This window comes from Mus caroli, unplaced genomic scaffold (genome assembly GCF_978045245.1).
Source record: "Mus caroli unplaced genomic scaffold, Mus_caroli_1 scaffold_7, whole genome shotgun sequence".
NCBI lineage: Eukaryota > Metazoa > Chordata > Mammalia > Rodentia > Muridae > Mus > Mus caroli.
The window spans coordinates 123,284,946-123,295,476 of NW_028227262.1; positions in this window are offsets into that span (position 1 = coordinate 123,284,946).

Consider the following 10,531-nt stretch of genomic DNA (forward strand, 5'->3'; position numbering starts at 1 on the left):
ATTTTTGTTCAGTTTCTTGACCCTCTGTATTTTTCTCCTGTCCCTTCCCATACCAGGTCCTGCCCCTTCCTTTTTCTCTCCCCCTCATTTCTGACCCCCAGGCCCCTTCCTCTACCTCCTGTGATGATTTTGTTCCTTTCAATGTAGGATTGAAGTATCCACACTTTGGTCTTCCTTCTTCTTAAGCTTCATATGGTTTGTGGTTTGTAACATGGGTATTCTGAGTGTTTTTGGCTAATATTCACTTATCAGTGAATACATACCATGTGTGTTCTTTTGTGCCAGTGTTACATCACTCAGGATTTTTCTAGTTCCATCTATTTGCCTGTGAATTTTGTGAAATCAATATTTTAATAGCTGCTTAGTACTCCATTTTGTCCCATGCAGACTGGACTGGAATAGGACTGGTGGAGCATGGTTCCAAGCTGGTTAGTCTTGGGATTTCTGAAGGCTCCTGTAGCAGGATGCTCTAGGAGTTCTGCAAGATACATTGTGACCTAAGAGAGAGTCCAGAGGTAGACAATGGAATTCATGCAACACACCAATCCAGGCTGTGTCCTGGACCATCCCAAGTGGGATCAAGGTTAATATTTTTAATTAAAATATAATCAGTATTGAGAACTCATGAACTTTTATGCAACATGATCAAATTCACTTGATATGCTTTTGCAACTTAAAACATATTTTGTTCACTAAGGTTATGGTATATATGTGCACAATGTACAATGCGAACGTTATTGAGCATTCTTTAGCTCAGTCAAATGAGAGGACACAGAAAAAGCATCATGTACATTTTAATATATCCAGCTACCACCAGGCTTGTCACTCAGTACTCCATTAAAGGAGCCAGAGCCTTCAGTTCTAGGTGGGCTCAAAAAATAAAATGAAATAAAATGAGTTGGGAACCTTGTTTGCTAAATCAACCAAGGAAACACAAATTACTGATCAATATTTCCTCAAGTATGGAAGAGAAGACTTTCTCTCTAGCAAAGATGTTGTAGTATAAGTCAACATATTCATACACCATAAAAGGGAAAAACTGAACAATGAATTAAGGATAGTGGCTTCAAGATATTAACTATCAAAGAAAAATAGCCAGGGAATTCAGAAAACAAGAGATGAGCCCACTGTCCTTTTACAGTAACTAAACAGACATAGACAGAGATTAGTAGATTTCTTGGGGCAAAAGTAAGTATTTGGTTTGGGAAACAGCTTAAGTTCACAAAACCAACTACTAGAATATGGGAGAAATATAGAGAGCAGCAGAAAAAAAATTCAATTATTTAGCTGAGTCCTGAAAAAAGAGACTGTGTGAGGTCAGCATACAATTGTAAAAGTATATGGAATGATGTTAGGGATGAAAAGAGATGAAAAAGTAGAGAGAGAGGAAGGGGAGAATGGAGAAGATGGGGACGGGGAGGAGAGAAGATAGCAGGATCACACAATTGCAGTAACTATCTGATTCCCATGTGAAGCTGCAAAAGACTAATCTTAGAAGGAAGAGGAAAAGCAGAAACATCCATGGTGAAACAACACTTGAACATCTCCTTAAAACCTGGAAAATAATACAATAGAGACCTGGAAGATTAGTAAAATCTATAATGAACATGAGGAAAATATGCAAAGGCATTAAGACATTGATCCAAATATTCTGTTAATACCAGCAGTAGGAAGAGCAGCAGGAGACAGAGAGAGAGAGAGAAAGAGAGAGAGAGAGAGAGAGAGAGAGAGAGAGAGAGAGAGAGAGAGAGAGAAGAGAGGAAGAGGAAGAGGAAGAGGAAGAGAAAGAGAAAGAGAAAGAAGAGGAAGAGAGAGAGGAGAGAAAAGAGGAAGAGGAAGAGAAAGAAGAGGAAGAGAGAGAGAGAGAGAGAAAGAGAAGGAGAAAGAGAAAGAGGAAGAAGAAGAGGAAGAGGAAAAGGAAAAGAAAGAGAAAGACATTATTTGAGGAACACAGACGCAAGTTGCTTTCATTCCTCAGTAGAAACAACACAGAGGGTAAGTGCTGGTAACTCCGAGGAAACAACTTAAGATAATCCAATGCCATAGTCAAGGTGCACAGGAAAAGCTTGTGTGACAGGATTTTGAATTTGGGCTTACTTTGTAGAACTTGGGTAAAGGTTCTTAATTTTTGTCTATCAGGCATACTCAATGACATTCTTGTGTTATCAGTGTCTGACTTTTGAATCAAGGTTTGCTGGAATCATAAATAAACTTGGAAGTGATCCAACCTCTGTGAATTTTGAATGATTTTGAGAATCTGAATTAATTATTTTTTTTTTAAATTTAGATGAATTAGATAAAACCTACTGGTCCTGGGTTTGTTGTTGCAATTTTTTATTACTAAGTCAGTCTCCTTCAAAGTAGGATTTTACAGACTTATGATTTCATATTTATTTAGACTTGGTAAGTTGCATGTGTGACTCCTTCACAAATTTGATGCAAAGTTTTAGACTGCTTGTTAAAGGAGTCATTTCCTTGGCCCCAATTTATCCTTAAAACCATCCAGTGCAACCCCTACATCAGGGTTCCATCTTTCATGAGTAGGAGGCAGCATTAACTGTCTTTCTCATTTTCCAAAGATCTATATTCAATTCCTTCCCAATCTGCTCCTACATTTGCTTTCCTATATTTTATCTACAATTTATACGATGAACTTTATACCCCTGTCTGTGAACTGTTTCAGATGATGACATACCCTAGATAAGCTAGAATCATTTACAACTCCAGCTTATTTTGTCTATTTTTATTCCACATTTTTTTTGAAAATGAGGAATAAAAAGCATTGAACAACCATCAAAATCCATTTTGCCATATAAATGTACAGATATTCATATAACTGATAATATACAAGGGAAATACCTTTATTGAAGTAGTTAATGAAAACAAACATGAGAATTAAAATATCAGCATGTTTTAATAGATAGTAAATGATTATAATTTTGTATTACATACAACCAACATGTACTAATATTTTCAAGTAAAATAAATCTCTAGCCACTGTATGCCTCCTTATACTTTGAAAATAGATTAAACTCTATCAGAAATTTAGAACCTGTGGGCAAGATTTTAAGTATATTTTCTTTCCCTTTGCATCTATTTTCTCTATAGTTCCTTACCCACTCTAATCGACCTTTCTATTGCTCATTATAAAAAGAAAATAAAGTGGTTTCCAGGGAAATATAATATAATATAATATAATATAATATAATATAATATAATATATAAATTAACACATCATGCACAAGAATAAGAGACACATGCTTTCATACACTCAGATATCCCTCTCAAAAAATACTAAAGTGCAATCCATAATATTTACATAAAAGATCTGTTGGGTAAAAAGAGAAATGAAAAGTATATAAACAGAAGAAAAAAGTAAGGTATCTCTAGCCAGGGAAGTAGATAGGCTAATGGCAGGTCTTCACCTCTACTTTAGCTCCTCTGAAACCAATCCCTTAGTTTTATTCCCAACTCTGTAGCAGACCTCCAGCTACAGCCTCCCCTCTTTCTACCTGGCCCCTTCTGCACAATAAATAAATAAATAAATAAATAAATAAATAAATCCTTCACCCTACTCTTTGAGTTATTCAACCCCAACTGACATTCCCTGGAAACCCACAGGCCACTCAGGCCAACATTTAGATGGTTAACTGCAGAATTTTAGTGACTGGAAGTCCAATATCCCAGTCTCATCCCTAATTCTGTAGCAGCCCACTTTCAAACTTCTCTCCCCTGATTCATGTCTTTTTCCCAAAAGTCATTTCCTGGGAATCCACAGGCCATTTAGGGCAGGAAACCCAGTAGGCCTACTTCAGACATTCACCTCTCCCTCCAAATCCTGAAATTCAATCCTCCTAGCCTCAATCTCATCCCCAGCTTTGCAGCAGACTGCCATGCCCTCCTTTTCTTTTTGCCCCATTCTAAAGCAGATCATGTAGATCTTGCCCCCAGGAAATTCTTTTAGCCCACTCAAATTTCTATCTGAGCCACCAACAGGCATTTTCTGGGAATCTACAGACCACTTGGACGAGGGAAGTAGATAGTCCAAGTGTAGATCTTCACCATTCCCTCCATTCCTCTGAATCCAATACCCTAGTTTCATCTAAAGCTCTATAGAAGATGTTCTGCTATGACCTCTGCTCACTCTCTGTCCTCATTCTCAGGAATTTAAGGAGAACCTGGTATAACATCCCGCTTTCCTCCCTCCTGTGGATTCTACCTAAGCCCCCACTAGCCTGTCCACCTCAGAAACACCTGTTGCAAGTGGCCAGAACTATAACTATCAGGATCCCAGAAGAATATTCAACCACCAATTTCTCCTAAGAACTAAAGAGGAAAACAAAACAAAGAAAAACACACCTACCCACCAAAGACAAGTCTAGATACCAGAACCTAAGATTAAAATTTTCACAAGCCCAGGTACCTAGATCTCAGTATAAAATCAAAATTATCAGCAACCAGGACAATATGTTTCCACTCAAGCCCCAGAGCCCTCCCACAACAGGCTCTGAATATTGCAACATAGCTGAAAACCAAGAAAAATACATTAAAATACTCTTTATGTACATAAAAGAATTTCTTAAAGAGGAAATGTATAAACCTTAAAATATATTTGAAAACAAAAACAAATATTTGAATGAAATGAATGCATTTTAGACCAGAAAGTGACAGTCTCACAAACAGAATACAAGGCAAGGAAGAGAAAATCTTCTGCAATGGAGACACAATAAAAAAAAAATGGAAACGTTAGTCAAAACAAATGTCAAATCTAAAACACCTGGAACAAACATCTAGGAAACCTAAGACTCTATGAACAGACAAATTCAAAGAAGTAAGCTGGATATAAAGTGATTAAATAACAACATATAAACAGGTGGATAGACAGATGGATAGATAGGTAGATAGATAGACAACTTTGGAACATGTCAATGTAACATTATGACATTAATGAAAATAAATATCCTAGGTGTACCTATGTTATGTATAATATATATATAATGAAATATATATATTATCTATCTATCTATCTATCAATATATCCATATATCTAGAGATAATAGGAATAGAGAAAAAAAAAGGAAACTCAAGTCAAAAGATCAGAAAAATCTTTTTAACAAAATACAGAAGAAAATTTTCTTAACTTAATGTAGAAGATCTTTGTAAAGGTACAAAAACATAGGTAACATCAAATAGACTGCACCAGAAAAGAAATTCTAAGTATATAATAATATAACTCTAAATATACAGAACAAAGGAAGAATATAAAAACCTGCAAGGGAAAATGATCAAGGAACATATAAAGGCAGACCCATTAGAATTACACTTGACTTCTCAATGGAGATCAGATTGGACAGACTCTACTGAAAAAAAAAAATGACAGAAATAAATAAATTAAAGACTTTCTAAAATTCAATAAAGACCAGAGATGCTAACCTTGAGTATTAGAATCAGCAGAATAAATAGTGAAATAAGACTTTTCATGATAAAATATTTAGCAACTGCTATTTATAAATCTAAAAATGCAGAGGCACTAGAAGGAAAAGTCCAATCTAAAGAGGATAACTGCACCCAAGAAAATTTAGTAAATAAAGAATGACAGACAAGAAATCAAGGGAGAAACAGACACACACACACACACACATACACAGAGAGACAGACAGACAGACAGACAGACAGAGCACCACCATTACAATAAAAACAGGGCCAAGAAGCTGGAGTGGGTGGTAGGGGAGCAGGGTGGAGGGAGGGTATAGGGAACTTTCGGGATAGCATTTGAAATGTATATAAAGAAAATATCTAATAATAATGAAAAGATCAGTAATGAAAAAAGTAATTAACAGGTGAAATTATTGAGCAAATAAGAGTGTTTTACTGAAAATTAATTTTAATATCCACAAAGGATACATTAGTGCACATTGTCTTTTTTGTAAAACATTGTCAAAATGCAGAAATATCAAATAAAATATGCAAAGCAAAAAAAAAACAGAAACAAAATAATCATAACCAACAAACATTGCTCATTGATATTTCTCAAAGTCAGTGGTCTCAATTCATCAATAAATTGATACAGATTAACACAATGGCTAAGAAACAGGACCTACTTTTGCTACATATAAGAAACACACCTAAACATTCAGGCTTATCCTGTTTGACATGTTCATTAGGCCATCCTTGTTCACATCACATTCATGCACTGTCTTTGTATTCTTTTTGTTCTGCTTATGTGTGCCTGAATTTATTTATTATTTACTTTTTATTATTTATTTTAGTTTGATTGCTAGAATTTTTATTTTGATATTTTTTTCTCTTTTTGTGAGACAGACAGAGGGGGGGAATAAAGGCTTGAAGAGTTGGGGTAAGGAAAATGTTATGATCAAAATTTATTGAATAGATAAATTAAATAAAAATTTAAAAATCATTGAACATATTAGGAAAAAATAACATAGGATAAAAATTTTCAAGCATAGTTTGCACATCAATGTGGTTATATTATTTATGAAAGTAAGACAATGAATTAATCATAAACATTAAAACATTTAAAGGCAATTAAATTTAAAATGAAATGTTAGCTACAGGTTTGATTAATGATGCAATAAATGTAAGAGACTTGTATTATGAGTGAGTATAGGTGTCTGTTTGGGTAGACTTTGGAGGTAGAAAATGAGTGAAGATATCAGAAGTATTTGTCTTGTGTTTCTTCAGTATAAAGAAAGTGAGTCGAAACCTTAATTCAATTTTTAACATTACTCTATTTACTGATGTTTTCCTTATATTTTATTAATTGATGTATGAATGGTAGGTAAACATATATTTAAGTTATGTAGTATGATGTTTTTACATTTGTATATCTAGAGAAATGGTTTCCTTAATCTAATTAACCATTCCTTAGTCTGGAACTAAGCTCATTCTTTCTTAGCAGTAATATATATTCTCTTACAAAATTGGTGTAGAGAATGCAGTATGTGTCATGTTTAAATATGTTAGCTCCTGGGACTCATTGGTGAATGAATCTCCTGCAGCCTGGAGCACCTTCAGAGCATTATGTCCAGGGTGATGGAACCCGCCCAATATGTCTGCATTCTATTCAATTTGGCACCAAGTAAGAGAACAGCTTTTATATATTTATCTCCCTCTGAGCAGCCCTTTAATAACATTAATTTTTTCTTTTGTAGAACGGGTGACTTATTCTTTAGAGTTACAGGTTGAACACCATTTGATCTAATACTTTGAAGTTGCCTGCCTGTCTCTCTTGACAATGAAGAACAATGAAAGCTGAAAAGCCTGGTGCTCATCAATGATATTGAGCTTCAGATCTAGAGCACTTTCTAGATATGTTTGGACTTTAAAATGAAATAGAATGTAGCAAATGAGAGATATGAGAATTTCCACATGCCAAAAAATGTCAGTTTCATAGAACATCTATTTCAAAGATGATGCATTTCCAACAGGAGATGAAACAAGTCTATGGAGAAATAACTATGCCACATTTACAATTCTCAAGATTCCTGCTTGTAAGTATTTATATTCTAGACTAGGGTTCAGTAAAACTAGGTGTTATGATAGACTGAAATGGACTGCAAAATTCTTAGCTAGCAATTTGTCACTGTTATTATCAGATTTTTTTAAAGTCTATTTCACTGAAATGCTGATTTTAGATGGAATATATATCAAGGAAGTTTTAAATGTACTGAATCCACATATAGAAATGACCGATCTTATGGGAGAACATACATAAATTTTTCTATTGCCGTACAAATATAACAGAACAATTATCTTTAGGACTCCATGTCCTTTCTGCCCAGCAACACAATTCTTATTACAGAATTTTATCACTTGATGGTTATATTTACCTAACATAATATATCACTATTATGCTAAGTTATTTTCTGCTGTGGTAGTATTTTTAAAATAATTTTACCCAGATAGTTCTTAGTCTGTTTTAGACCAGTTTTCCTCACCCATGCTCATAATTTCCCTCCTCCTCCATTCAGTCTTTCCTTTGGTTGTATGTATATTAGTAAAAAGTTACAAGTATCCTTTACCTCAGCGTTATTGCCTTCCATGTAGAGAAATCAGTTTCGAATCCTACTATGAAGGTATTAGTTTTCCAAATCAGAAGAATGAAATGATGTGTTTTTAAATATAACTAATAAGAAAAATATGCAGATGTGTGGGTCCTTCCTTGGCCACTGATACAATTCACCACAAACTTAGTATTCTATAATAACAAAACAGAAGTATTTCCTGGAAGTCCAGGAACCCAGGAATCCAAAATTATCATCACAGTAAGCATCTACCGTTTTACTTAGGTTCCAATGGAAAACCTGTTACTGGATGGTCAGGTGATTTGCATTCTGACATTGCAGGTCTAGCTGGACCACAGTTCACTTCAGAGCTAGCACCTTATAACATTTCTTTTTTTCCTAGTCACATATTTTCCTTTGTGTGGCTATTTGTTATGCTAAATCTCCATTTTTCTTTCTCTTGTAAGAATATTTTGTTTGGCCAAGTATCTAATACTTCAACATACTCTCATCTCAAAATCTGTTATTAAATCACAGATACTTGAGACACCCCTGTTCTTTATATTGAGCACAATGGAATAAATACAGAGCATATTATTTTAACTCTTGTGAAAAGATATGCACACATCCTTGTGTATATGTATATGTATATGAATATGTATATGATGTACGTGCACACTCTCACAAATTCATGTGAGTATATATCAATGGCATACTCATGAAATACATGCATACATGGGGGCCTGGATAGCTGATTGGGTACTAAACGAACCCCTGTTTACTTATTTTCACTTTGACTAATGATAAAAACTACTTTCCTTATTGCTGTGTCAACAGTGAAACTTCTAAGAGGAGACACGGAGGAAACCGGACAGCTATACTCTTTTTGTGGGTTAAAAAAAAATCATAGAATACTAATCTGCAAATTTAATTCAAGTATCAGTTTATTATAAAAATTGATTTGGTATTTCTGATCCTGGTAACTTTAGAGACAGATTGCAGGTTCCGTGGTATTTCCAAGTATTGATCCTATGGTAATATGGTTTCCTTGAATTATAGCTTAGTGTGATGAAAAGGTTCAGACTTTTATAATTTCTCTATATTGTTCAAACTGGTATCACTCTTAATACCTAAGTGGCTTCAACTATTCCTAATGTGATTTATAAAGATCAAGTTTAATAAAACCATTTTGAATATATATAAAGTATTCCATAGCTTAAAGGTTATTTTGATGTTGGTTTTTTTAACTTTCATTTTCATTTTTTTCTTCTGTAAAAGGATCTACTCACCAGATCAAGGATTCTTTTCCTTAAACAACTAGACTTTACCTAGATCAAGAACACTCTCCTGAGACTGAGACTTTCTGTCTTCCTTAGAAGCAGGAAGGTTATAAGAATATGTTACTTAAATTTCAAATTTTTACTGACAGATTTGCATGACAGGTAAGTCCATCCATTCAGTTTGCTGATGATTAGTAGTCTATTAATGTTTAAAACTTGCTCATACAATTTTTTTCTTTCTTTACTTTTCTTTTTTACTTTTCTTTTTTGTTTTCTTTTCTGGATCTTCCATTGTGCCCAATTTCTCAAACTTACTCTTACATATTCAACAATTTTGAGATTTTTATACTCATTGCATAGGCATTTATGGATTCTAGCTCAGTCCTAAGTACAAGTCCAGATCAGAAATGGCAACTATCAAGAAATATGACCATTTTCATGCCTGGTCCTGTGAATCCAGACAACCACCCCGGGCTAGAGAGGCCATGTACACAGAAGGAGATTGTACTAGTATGAAGTTCTTAACTAATGCAACTTCTAACTTTATTGCAAATATTTTTCTTCATACTCAGGGATAATTTTCATTCTTATCCTTCATCAAAGAAGCTTCTCTCAGCAAAAAGGGGGAGATTACATCAAAGATCCCCAAATGTCAAAAATGAATAAAATAAGTTTGTGTAATGAATTCAGCTCAAATTCATACATCTATCATAAAATCAGTAAAGCCTCAGGGAACATCACCTGAGAGTGTTGAAAAATTGTAAGATCCAGAGGACTCCTACTGTGAGATACTACATACACACATACAAACACACACACACACACACACACACACACACACACACACACACAGGAATACTGTACCTGTAAACTTTCAATAATATGATTACCCAAATATCTAAAAAAAAATTATGGCACTAGTTGACATGCCAAGGTAAACTGGGGAAATTCTACAAGGTCCTACTCCTAGATTAAGACCCATTTGTTGTCAATGGCTCCCCAGAGTAGGAGATGCTTTTTCCTATAAATCAGAGCTCCTGTATAGATTTCCAGTACCAAAATAGTCATCTTTTGATGCATGTACATATAAGAAGCACTAAACAGATTCAATATGGTGTGTGTGCATGTGTGTGTGTCCATGTCTGTGTGACTGTGACTATTTATACATGTGGCCATAATTATTAAAGAATAAAAGCCATTAATTCATGAAAATCAGGGAAATTGCTG